Raw genomic sequence first — 12,884 nt, forward strand, 5'->3', positions numbered from 1 at the left:
AAAAAAAAGACATATAAAACTAGAAGAAACTTGAGTGCGGTAAAAGATGGCTTTTATATTCTATCTTTGTTTTGTGCCACCATGAAAAAATGCCTGTGACTCAATAACTTATAAAGAATAAAAATGTATTTCTCACACACCTGAAGACAGGAAAGTCCAAGATCAAGGTTCTGGCAGGTTCAGTGTCTGGTGAGGGCCATCTTGCTGCATTCTCCAGAGGGGAGAAACATGGCAGAAGAGTGGAAGAGACAGCTGCTAAGGCTGCATAAAGCCTTTGTAAAAATGGCTGTAATGGCATTAACTAGGGCAGCCCTCATGGCCTAATCACTTCTTTAGGGCCCCCCTCTTAATAATAATGCATTGGCAACACCTGAATTTTGGAGGCGATCTATTCAAACCATAGGTCAGGACATCCAGGCCATCCTGGCTAACACGGTGAAATCCCGTCTCTACTAAACAAAATACAAAAAATTATCCAGGCGCGGTGGCGGGCGCCTGTAGTCCCAGCTACTTGGGAGGCTGAGGCAGGAGAATGGCGTCAACCCGGGAGGCGGAGCTTGCAGTGAGCGAAGATCTCACCACTGCACTCCAGCCTGGGCGACAGAGTGAGACTCCGTTAAAAAAAAAAAAAAAATAGCATATGTGGATACATTACTGTGTTACTAGATTTGAAAGTCATGTTATAAAATTATACGTTATTTTTAAATCTATAGGGAAAAGGTAATTCATATAAAAACTCAGTGGATTTTTAAATTTCTTTTTGTAATGCTTAATGAGGATAAAAGAAAAGTGAGATCTTCATAAGTTATAAGCCCAGAAACAGAATTTCTTCCTATATTAATTTTTACGTGTATTAAGATAGCTTCACATATCTGAATTAATATCTAAATGAAAGAAATAATAGAAAATACTGCCAATAAAAATGATAGAGGTTTATTAACAGGCTATAACCTATTATAAGAGAAATACCACCAGGGACATAGGAAAAGGAGAAAGGTAAATTATAAAAGAAGTTATATAAGTGAACAATAAAAACACAAGAAATGTTAAGACTTACAAGTAATTAAAGGAAAAACTATAGAAAAATTAAGGTACTATACCTTGGTTGCTTGGGTTGATAAACCATAGAATGCTAGTGGCAAAGCAAATTGGTACTTTCCTGGGGAGCTGTAGGATAAATGCAAAATTATGAAGCCTGGAGCAGGAGGAAAAAAGGAAAAACGTAAGTGAATTTCCGGAAGTAAATTACTTACACTGAACTTTTAGTCCATATAAGTTGCTCTCACAGTAGGATTACCTCCCTTCCTGTTCTGTAGCTTAAGCAAAAATTTTAATAACTTAATGTACAGACTCTTCATTACCAAATTCTCTAGCCAATTTAATATTCTGACCCCAAACCCTTCCCTTTACGATATTAAAACCATATTTTTGCTGGCCTGAAATTCATGTGTATGAAAAGCCAATTTTCCTAAATGGGTTTTTTCACTGTTGATACTAACCAAGAGTCTCACTGTTATTGAAACTTTCTCTGCAGTGTCAGAAGTGACAATGTTGCAGACCTCATCACCTGTTGGCATCAGGTAGCAGGGAGAGCTATCACAGAATAGTTTAGTTTGAAATAATAGTTTAAAATAGTCACATGCTAAAAAAGAGACAGATTGAAATACATGTGAATTCATTTAGGAGTTTCATTTCATATTGGATAATTTTAGAACAGGCTCTAGTGAAGATTGGTGTATGGAATACAAGGATCTATAATACTGTTGTATGCTTTACAAGTTGGTTCCATAAGAGAAATTTTATAACCTAAATATTTTTCCAGAAAGCATTTTATAAAATTCAGATGTCTATTTCTGATTAAAAATTAATTTTTGCCATACTATGTTCTTTTTTTATTATACTTTAAGTTTTAGGGTACATGTGCACATTGTGCAGGTTAGTTCCATATGTATACATGTGCCATGCTGGTGCGCTGCACCCACTAACTCGTCATCTAGCATTAGGTATATCTCCCAATGCTATCCCTCCCCCCTCCCCCCACCCCACAACAGTCCCCAGAGTGTGATATTTCCCTTCCTGTGTTCATGTGATCTCATTGTTCAATTCTTTTTTATATTATCTGCATGAAATCCAAGGCAATCTCTTTAAAATATAAAGTTAGATAAGCATGCTAGCCATCACCATTATTATTTATAGAAAGTATGCCAAAGAGAAATTAGAAATAAGAGGTGTGACTATGAAAAAAAGACAAATCAATAATTATTTATAGATTAAGATATGAGTATATTCTTGTAAAACTCAAGGAGTGCTATTTTAAAACTCTTAGAATAAATGAGTTCAACCTAAAATAGGATGTACGATGAAAATAAGAAAAACCATAGCTAACATATCAGCAATAACCAGATAAAAATTAGCATGAGGAAAACAGAGAAGACAAGCAGAAAATCCTACAAAATGCCTACAGACTCTAAAAATAAGATTGTAGAACCTACCAGAGAAAAATTACAGAACTTTACTAAGAGTCCTAAAATGAGTTTTGAATAAAAAAAGAAACTTAGTTTTATAGCTTGAGTTGTTGGTGGATAGATCCCATAGCCTATATAATCCCTGTCACTGGGATTACAAATATCATTCCATTTTATAAAGTTCCTAGGCACACTCCAAAATTCCATCACAGTGATAAATGCATTTCTGAAACACCAACAGGCCTGCTGTTCTATAATCTGTCATTGCACAAATTAATTTATGTCTCTTTGTTTCTGTATATTTTCTGAAAAGGAGGAAGTGGAGGAACATGAGAATGAGTGATGTGTGTATCTGAGGAGGGAGGAGGTAAATAGAGAAAGACATTATTACATCATTGGAGGTGGGGTAAGGATGTGTGCCACCTCCACCATTCCCAAGCTATTGTCAGAAAAATACCATGTTTTAGGACAGGATGGCTATATTTTATAGCAACTAAAATCAAATTAGCAACTTTTATTATGGAAGTTGAGAAAATGATATTAAGGTTCTCCTGTCAGAATAAATAGCCAAGAAGAAATGAAAACTTTTGACTCAGGAGAATAAAAATATTAAGGATTTAGTATTCCAGAATTTTAATATGGCATAACACATTTAAATATTTCTCTAAAGTTAATAACTTTATATAGCAATTTGAACTTTATCCACTTTCAGGTTCAATATAAAGAGCGAGCTTTTTTGATTTTGTAGCAGAAACTCAATAGTTGCTAACTGATGTTGGTCTGTAATTCTTTCTAAGTCAGAATAAAAGGAAAGGAGTTAGGGCATCAAACTTTGTGGAGGATATTTTATAATCCAGGTCTTTTTATCATTTCTATATTTCCTAGCAACACCTTACTTTTACCTATTTTGGAGAAAAATATGCCAAGGCCTTGTGTGCTGTTGGATTTTTTATTAGCAGATTTTATTTTTAGAACAGTTATATATTCACCAAAAGATTGAGCAGATAGTACAGTGTCCATGGGTAGCCCCTCTTTCTTTCACTAGTAGGGTACATGTTTCATGACTGATGAAACAATATTGATATATTATTAACTAAACTCCATAGTTTACATTAGTGTTTATATTGTACAGTTTTACAGCATTTGACAAATGCATAATGCCATGTAACTATCATTACAATATCATACAGAATAGTAGTTTTTGCCACTCAAAAAACTTCTGTGCATCACTTATTTATTCATACATTCTCTCCACTCCTACTGGAAACCACAGATTTTTTACTGTCTTTATACTTTTGCCTTTCCCCTAATATCATATATTTAGAATCTAAATTATGTAACCTTTTTATACTTGCTTCTTTCACATTGAAATATGCATTTAAGTTCCCTCCATGTCTTTTCGTGGCTTGGTAACTCTTTTTATCTCTGAATAATATTTCATTTTAAGGATGTACCACCATATTTTACCTATTTACCTAGTAAAGGACATCTTGGTTGTTTCAAAATATTGTTATCTTTGAACAAAAGCTGTTATAATCATTTATGTGCACCTTTTCCATAGACATGTTTTCTATTCGATTAGGTAGTACCAAGGAACACAATATACTTTGCTTTGTTAGAAATCTTGAGATTGTCTTCCAAAGTGGCTTTGTTATGGTACTCCAGAGAAGCAGAAGAAATTCCTTCTGCTTCTCTGGAGTACCCTAATTTTAGTACCCTTACACATACACACGCACACACACGCACACCTACACACACACACATATATATATATATACATATATAATATATAATGACTAATACAAATGAAAGTTTGTACCCTCTGACCAACATAGCTTTATTTCATCCCCTTACCCCACCCCAATTCCTGGCAACTACCATTCTACTCTCTACTTCTAGGAATTTGACTTTTTTAGATTACATAAATAAATGATATTATAAAACATTTGTTTTTCTGTGTCTGGTTTATTTCACTTAACATAATGCCCTTCAGGTCCATCTATATTGTTGAAAATTGCAAAATTTTCTATACTTTTAAGGCTGAATAATATTCCAGTGCATGTATATACAGCATTTTCTTTATCCATCCATCAACGCACACTTAGGATATTTTCATATCTTAGCAATTATAAATAATACTGCAGAGAACATGGGATTGCAGGTACTTCTTAGAGATCCTGATTTGAATTACTTCAAATATATTACTAGAAGTAGCATTGCTGGATCATATGGTAGTTCTATTTTTAATGTTTTGAATGGCTGTACAAATTTACATTTCTACCACAGTGTACAAGGTTTCCCTTTTCTCCCTGTCCTCACCAACACTTACCTTTAAAAAAAAATAATAGCTATGCTATTGGGTGGGAGGTGACATCTCATCTTGGCTTTGGTGTGCATTCACCTGATGATTCGTGTTGTTGATTTTTTTTTTCATATACCTAGGGGCCAGTTGCATGTCTCCTTTGAAGAAATGTCTATTCAGGTTGTTTGCCAATTTTTCAATTAAGTCATTTGTTTCTGATAAGGTCTATGAATTCCTTGTATATTTTGAATATTAATCCTATATCAAATATATGTTTTACAAATGTTTTATCCCATTCAGTAGGTTGCCTTTGTATTTTATATTGTTTTCTTTGTGTGAAAATACTTTTTAGTTTGCTCTAAACCAATTTGTCTATTTTTGCTTTATTAGCCTGTGCTTTCGGAGATACATGCAAAAAACAATTGCCAAGACCAATGTCACGGAGCTTTTTCTCTCTATTTTCCTCTAGGAATTTCACAGTCAAGTCTTATATTTATTGTACTTTATTTTTTATTATTTTAGATTGAAAGGGTACTTGTGCATGTTGTTAAATGGATATATTGTGTAATGGTGAAGTTTGGGCTTCTAGTGTACCAATCATGCAAACAGTGAACATTTTATCCCACAGGTAATTTTTCAGCCCTCATCTACCTCCCACCCTTCCATATTTTTGAGTTGCCAGTGTCAATTATTTCTGCCTACTTGTCCAAGTTTATCCATTGTTTAGTTTCCACTTATAAGTGAGAAACAGACTTTCTGTTTCTGAGTTGTTTAACTTAGGATAATGGCCTCAAGCTAAATCCACGTGGTTGCAAAGGGCATGCTTTCATTTTTTATGGCCGTATAGTGTTCTGTGGTGTTTATATATCACATTTCTTTATCCAGTCAACCATTGGTAGAAACTTAGGTTTATTCCATGACTGCTATTGTAAATAGTGTTGCAATAAACACAACACACAAGTTTAGGTGTCTTTTTGATATAATAATTTTTTTCTTTTGGTTAGATAGTCAGGAGTGGAAATGCAGTGCTGAATGGTAGCTTTATTTTGGTTCTTTGAGAAACCTCCATACTGTTTTCCATAGAAATTTTACTACTTTACAATATGCCAACAGTGTATAAGCATTCCTTTTTTTCTGCATTCTCGCCAACAACTGTTATTTTTTACCTTAAAAAATAGCCATTCTGACTGGTGTAAGATGGTATCTCATTGTGGTTTTAATTTACATTTCTCTGATGACTAGTGATGTTGAGCACCTTTTCATAATTTTTTTTTTGTAGCCAATTGCATGTCTTATTTTAAGAAATGTCTATTCATGTTTTTTGCTCACTTTTTAATGGGTTTTTTTTTTTGTTGATTTGTTTTGGTTTCTTGTAGACTGTGGATATTAGACCATTTTCAGAGGCATAATTTGCAAATATTTTCTTCTCTTCTGTAGTTTGTCTTTTTGCTCTGTTGATTATTTCCTTTGCCGTACAGAAGCTAAAATAGTTTATGTTCCTTTTGTGTACTTTTGTTTTCATTGCATTTGCTTTTGAGGTCTTAGTCATAAATTCTTTCCCTCCATGTCAGAAGAGTTTTTTCTATTTTTTTTCCTTAGGATTTTTCTTGTTTGAGGTCTTACATTTAAGTCATAAATGAAACTTGAGTTCATTTTTGTATATGGTGAGAGAGAGGGGTCCAGTTTCATTATTCTGAATATGGCTAGCCAATTTTGCCAGAACTCTTTATTGCTATTCAGTAAAGCAATATTTCATATCCTTTCTTCACTGTTTATTTTTGTCAACTTTGTGAAAGTTCAGTTTTTTATAGGTATGTGGCTTTATTTCTTGGTTCTCTATTTGGTTCCATTCTATGTCTCCATTTTTTTACCATTACCATACAGTCTTTGTTGCTATAGTTTTTTAGTATATTTTGAAGTCAGATAATGTGGGGCCTCTTTTTTCTTTTTATGAAAAATTTATTTGGCTCTTCAGGCTCTTTTTTTGTTGTATATGTATTCTAGGATTTTTTTCTAATTCTGTGAAAAATTATCTTTGTAATGATAGGAGTTATGTTTAATCTGTAGATTGCTCTTGGCAGTATGGTCATTTTAACTAGTGATACTTCCCGTCCATGAGCATAAGATCTTTTTCTGTTTCTGGCATCTATGATTTATTATATCAGTGTTTTGTATTTCTCCTTATAGTGATCTTTAACCTCCTTGGTTAAACATATTCCTAGTATTTTATTTTTGTAAATGGCTAGTGTAAATGAGATGGAATTTTTTATTTGTTTCTTAGGTTTAATGCTATTGGTGTATCGAAATGCTACTGACTTTATTTACATTGATTTGGTATACTGAAACTTTACCAAAATTGTTTATCAAATATAGGAATTTTATGTAAAGTCTAGGTTTTCTAGATATGTCATCAGCAAGCAGAGATAACATGACTACTTCTTTTTAAATTTGGATCCCTTTCCTCTGGCTAGAACTGCCAGTACTATGTTGAATAGGAGTGGTGAGAGTGGAGATCCTTGTCTTTTTTCAGTTCTTGTTTTTTGTAGTTTTTTTTGGCAAAACTATTTCCTTTTATTCTGTGGAACGTCACTAACGTAAATAGACATGTGCATGATTTATGTTAATTTATACACGATGAGAATTAAGGCTGAAAATGACATCCGGGGAAACTCCTACTATTAGTTTCAGATCTTCTGGGCAGGGGCTGACTCTTGGCTCCCTTATACTTCCTAACTCCCAGTGGGCCTGAATAGACACTGGCCAGATTTTCAAAGTAGCTTCTTGAAGATGGATGATGATCTGTTTAGACTAATCCATTCACCTGTTCTGTTTCAGGGTCCAAATCAGTATCATAAAAACAGGGCTGGGTGGGGAGTCCATTGTGCTCATCGTTCCTACTAAAGGGTACAGAAAACCAGCCCCGATGCTGGCATGGATGTCACGAATGGTCAGAACGAATCCTGTAGGGACACCTTTTCGTTCTGCGTTGTGAGACAAGGACAAGTGTGTTTTGGCCATGCAGATGGGGAGATTCCCAAAGCCCTGCTTTGTGTAGACTTCAGCTTTGTGTTGAACTTTGAGGAGTAATTCAATGTTGTCTGCTCCATAGATCTTCTGTGCAATGATCCTGATTTTATCCTCAACTGGGAGCTTGAGGTCATAAAGGAGTTGGAAGCTGCTGGGTGCTTGTCCTGCTCTCTGGACAGCCTGAGCCAGGGCTAAGGTACCCTTGCCCCCTTCTGCCAGTGAGTGCACTTCACGGCATCAAAAGCCCTCTGTTCTCTGGAAAGGCAGCCGATGAGGTCCAGCTCAGTCTCTGTATCTGTCTTGAATGCATTCACGGCCACTACTATTGGAATTCCAAACATTCCGGCATTTTCAGTTTGTTTCTTCAAGTTACTGAAGCCTTTTTCAACCAGCTCCAGGTTCTCCTCTATGTAAGCCTTGGGAAGAGGCATTCCAGCAGTGACCATAGGGCCACCCCTGTGCATCTTTAGAGCGCTGACAGTGGCAACAAGCACCACCACGTGAGGGTGGAGACCGGAATACTGGGATTTGATGTTAAAAAATTTTTCTATCCCAATGTCTGCTCCAAATCCCGCCTCCGTCACTACAAACCCTTCTGGGCCAACAAGCTAGAGTGTGATCCGGTCTTCAATGATAGAGGAATTGCCGTGTGCGATGTTGGCAAATGGGCCGGCATGGACAAACACTGGAGTGCCCTCCAATCTCTGCATGAGATTGGGCTTGCTTGTGTCCTTCATAAGCACTATCAATGCACCACTCATCCCCAGATCTTCAGCACTGACGGGCTCTCCTTTCTTACTGGATGCCACCACCATTTTTCCCAGTCTCTCTCTCCTGTCTTCTAGAGAAGTGGTGAGAGCCAGGACAGCCATAATTTCACTGGCCACAGAGATATCAAAGTGGACCGTCTGTGTGTGACTTTTCTTCGTTGGAGCCTGTCCAATCGTGATCTTCCTCAGGAATCTATCATTGGTATTCAACACTCTTTGCCAAGCTGTGGTTTCTGGATCAATGTCCAATCTTGCAAATCTGTTTATCTCTTCATCTATCAGTGTGGTAGAGTCAGTCTTGTCAATGCCTAGTCTGTTTAACCTTTGTATGTGGATATCAGAGAACTTTCTCACTCCATTTACTGATGGCACCAAATGAGTAAAGATAGCCTTGTCTGTCTGGGTCAGTTCATGAAATATCTGAGCATCAATAGCCGCAGCAACAAGGTTATTAGATACAGTGATGGCATGGATGTCACCTGTGAGGTGGAGATTAAACTCTTCCATAGGAATGACCTGGGAGTAGCCGCCTCCTGCAGCACCACCTTTTATTCCAAAGGTGGGGCCCTGAGAAGGCTGTCGCACACACATAAAAAAGTTCTGGTAGAGATGGGCAAGAAGGGCTTGCACCAGCCCGATTGTAGTCGTGCTTTTCCCTTCTCCCAGGGGTGTTGGAGTTATTCCAGTCACCACCTGATATTTCCCATCAGGCTGGTGCTTCAGGCATTCTAGTGCTGACAGCAGAACTTTGGCCTTTGTTTCACCATATAATTCTACCTCTTCAGACAGCAGACCAATTCCTCAAGCCAGCTTACCAATGGGCTTCGGTTTACAAGATCGTGATATATCAATGTCACTTGGAACAGGTGTCTTGAGGTTAAGGTTGTTATACTGAATCATCCACTTTCCTGGCTTAAATTTCTCCAGGAAACGCTTGGCACTCTCTACAGTGCTCTGCATGAGCATTGCAACCGTCATGAGCCCTAAGCCACCAGGAACGGGCCTTGTCATATGCCACATCACCCACAACTTTTCTCCCATTTTTTTTTTATCATCTGGGACATAATTGATTCCACAGTTGATGACTATTGCCAGGTTTGATCCATTCCCCTTTGACAATTTCAGGCCGACCAGTTGCAACCACCAGGATGTCACCTTTACTTACCTCCTCATCCAGATTGGCAGTCTTGGAGTGGCAGGTGGTCACTGTGGCATTGTTTGACAGAAGCAAGTCACACATCGGGGCCCTGACTATTTTACTGCACCCAACCACCACAGCATGCCTTCTGGCAATCTGCACCCCTGTCTCTTTCATGAGTTCCAAGCATCCTTTAGGCATACAAGGAATGAAACAGTCATTTAGGTCACCTCTAGCAAGTTTCCCAGCACTGATGCTAGTCAATCCATCCACATCCTTTTCAGGTGCAATAGCATTGATCACTCCTTCAGTGTATTGTCTGAATCTAGAGGTAGCTGCACTACGAACCCGTGTATAGTAGAGTCTTCATTCAAAGGTATGATGTACTTGATCACCTCAGATTCTGTGGTTGTTCTTGGTAACTTAATGTCAGTGGCTTTCATCCCAATCTCTTCAGCAGCCTTCAGCTTCACATTATATAAAGATTGGAATCATCTCTGTTGCCAACCTGTAATATTGCCAGGCCTGGTGTGAAACCAGGTACTTGTCCTTCAACTGAGTGACTTGATTCTTCAGTCTCGCCCTTATTTGTGCGGAGTTCTCCTTCCTGTTCAGGATTTCTGCTGGTGCCATGGCCTTTATTAGTCCGCTGCCCACGATGGACACCACCAATATCCTGTTTAGTTCTTAGGAGGAATGCTTTAACCTTATCCTCATTCAGTATGATGTTGGCTATGAGTTTGTCATAGATGGCTTTTATTAATTTGAGGTATGTATATTCAATGCCTAGTTGGTTGTGAAGAAATGTTGGATTTTATCAAGTCGTTTTTCTTCATCAGTTGAGATGATCATGTAGTGTTTGTTTTTTATTCTGTTTATGTGGTTAATTACATTATTGATTTGCATATGTTGAACCATCCTTGAATCTCTGGGATCAAACCCACATGGCTTGATGTACTGTTTGTTTAAATTTGCTAATATTTTATTGTGGATTTATGCATCAATATGCAGCAGGTATGTTAGCTTGTAAGGTTTTTTTATTCTTTCCTTGCATAATATTTGTATCAGGTGATACTGCTTTCATAGAATGAGTTAGAGAGGAATTGTTCTTCCTTGATTTTTTGGCATAATTTAAGTAAGATTGGGACAAGTTTTTTGTATGTCTGGTAAAATCCAGCTGTGAATCAATCTGGTCCTGGGCCATTTTTGTTGGATATTTTATATTACAGATTCAAATTCATTACTTGTTATTGGTCTGTTTAGGATTTCCATTTCTTTCTGGTTCAATCTTGGGAGGTTGTATGTGTCCAGGAAGTATCCATGTTTTCTAGGTTTTCTAGTTTGTGTTCATAATAGTCTCTGATGATCTTTTCTGTTTCTGTGATATTGGTTGTAATGTCAACACTATCATTTCTGATTGTGTTTATTTGAGTCAGCTGTCTTCTCAATTAATCTAGTTGGTGGTCTATCAATTATGTCTATCCTTTCAAGGAACAAACTTTTCATTTTAGTGATTGTATAATTATTTTAATCTTAATTTCATTTAGTGCTGCTTTGGTGTTTGTTATTTCTTTTATTCTGCTAGCTTTAGGTTTAGTTTTGTTTTTTTTTCTTATTTTTCTACTTCCTTGAAGTGGAGCATTAGGTTGTTAGTTGGGGATTTTTCTCTCTTTTGGATGAAGGCATTTAATGCCATGATTTTTCCTCTTAATACTGCTATTGTTGCATCCCAGGAGTTTTGGTATGTTGTGTCCCCATTTTTATGTTTCAAAAATATTATTTTATTTCTGCCTTAATTTCATTGTTTACCCAAAATTCATGCAGGAGCAAGTTATTTAGTTCCCATGTATTTGTGTTGTTTTGAGAGTTCCTCTTCATATTGATTTCTACATTTATCCCACTGTGGTCCAATTAGATACTTGATATAATTATTATTTTTTCAAGTGTATTGAGCCTTGCTATATGGCCAAGCATGTAGTTAATTTGGGAGAATGTTCTATATGCAGATAAGAAAATGTATATTCTGTCATTTACATAACATTGTCAAATATTGTGTAAATATCTATGCGGTTCATTTGGTCTGGGTCCAATTTAAGTCCAGAGTTTATTGATTTCCTGCCTTCGTGATCTGTCTAGTATTGTCAGTGAGTTATTTACGTTTCCCACTATTTTTGTATTGCTTTCTATTTTCTTAGGTTTAGTCATATTTGTTTTATGAATTTGGTCTTCTAGTGTAGGGTGCATATATATTTAGGATAGTTATATTTCTCATTATATAATGCCCTTCTTTGTTTTTTGTTTACTTTTGTTTGTTTAAAGAGTAGCTCAGTTTTCTGTTCCATTTGTGTGATACATCTTCTTCCCCCTTTTGCTTTTTGTCTGTAACCATTAGGTGGGTGTCTTAGGCAGCAGTTAGTTGGGTCTTGCTTTTTCATCCAATATGCCAGCCTATATCTTTTAAGTGGAGTATTTAGGCCATTTACATTCAATGTTAGTACTGATACATGAGGTTCTGTTTCTGTCACATGGATGTTAGCTATATGCTTTGTAGTCTCAATCATGTAATTGCCAGATAAGATCTGTGAGTTTTGCTCATGTGCACATGTGACATGTGCTTTTATGATGTCAGTGTCATTTTTTTGTTTCCATATTTAGTACTTCTATGAGCATTTCTTGTAGGGCTGGTTCAATGATGAATTCCCTTAGCATTTGCTTATCTGGGAAGTACTTTACTTCTTTTTCATTTATAAAGCTTAATTGGCAGGATATAAAATTCTTTACTGGCATTTTTTTTTCTTCACAGAGGCTAAAAACAGGCTCTCAATCTCTACTGGCTTGTTAGGTTTCTGCTGAGAAGTCCACTGTTAGACTAGTGGGATTTCCATCATAGGTAATTTGATGATTCTCTGTAGCTGCTTTTTTTTTCTTTTTTTTATTTATTATTATACTTTAAGTTCGAGGGTACATGTACACAATGTGCAGGTTTGTTACATATGTACACATGTGCCTTGTTGGGGTGCTGCACCCGTTAACTCGTCATTTACATTAGGTATACCTCCTAATGCTATCCCTCCCCCTTCCCCCCACCCCACAACAGGCCCTGGTGTGTGATGTTCCCCTTCCTGTGTCCAAGTGTTCTCATTGTTCAATTCCCACCTATGAGTGAGAACATGCGGTGTTTG

General features: G+C 36.6%; 1 protein-coding gene and 1 pseudogene across 1 annotated transcript in view; one reads left to right on the top strand and one right to left on the bottom strand.

The window, feature by feature from the left end:
* The window catches only part of FAAH2 (fatty acid amide hydrolase 2), a 216,202-nt gene that overhangs the window by 104,604 nt on the left and 98,714 nt on the right, over nucleotides 1-12,884 (top strand). The gene's annotated exons all lie outside the window — the stretch shown is intronic.
* LOC101124014 (C-1-tetrahydrofolate synthase, cytoplasmic-like) lies at nucleotides 7,380-10,372 on the bottom strand (annotated as a pseudogene).

The sequence above is a fragment of the Gorilla gorilla genome, chromosome X, assembly GCF_029281585.2.
Source record: "Gorilla gorilla gorilla isolate KB3781 chromosome X, NHGRI_mGorGor1-v2.1_pri, whole genome shotgun sequence".
NCBI classification, from domain to species: domain Eukaryota; kingdom Metazoa; phylum Chordata; class Mammalia; order Primates; family Hominidae; genus Gorilla; species Gorilla gorilla.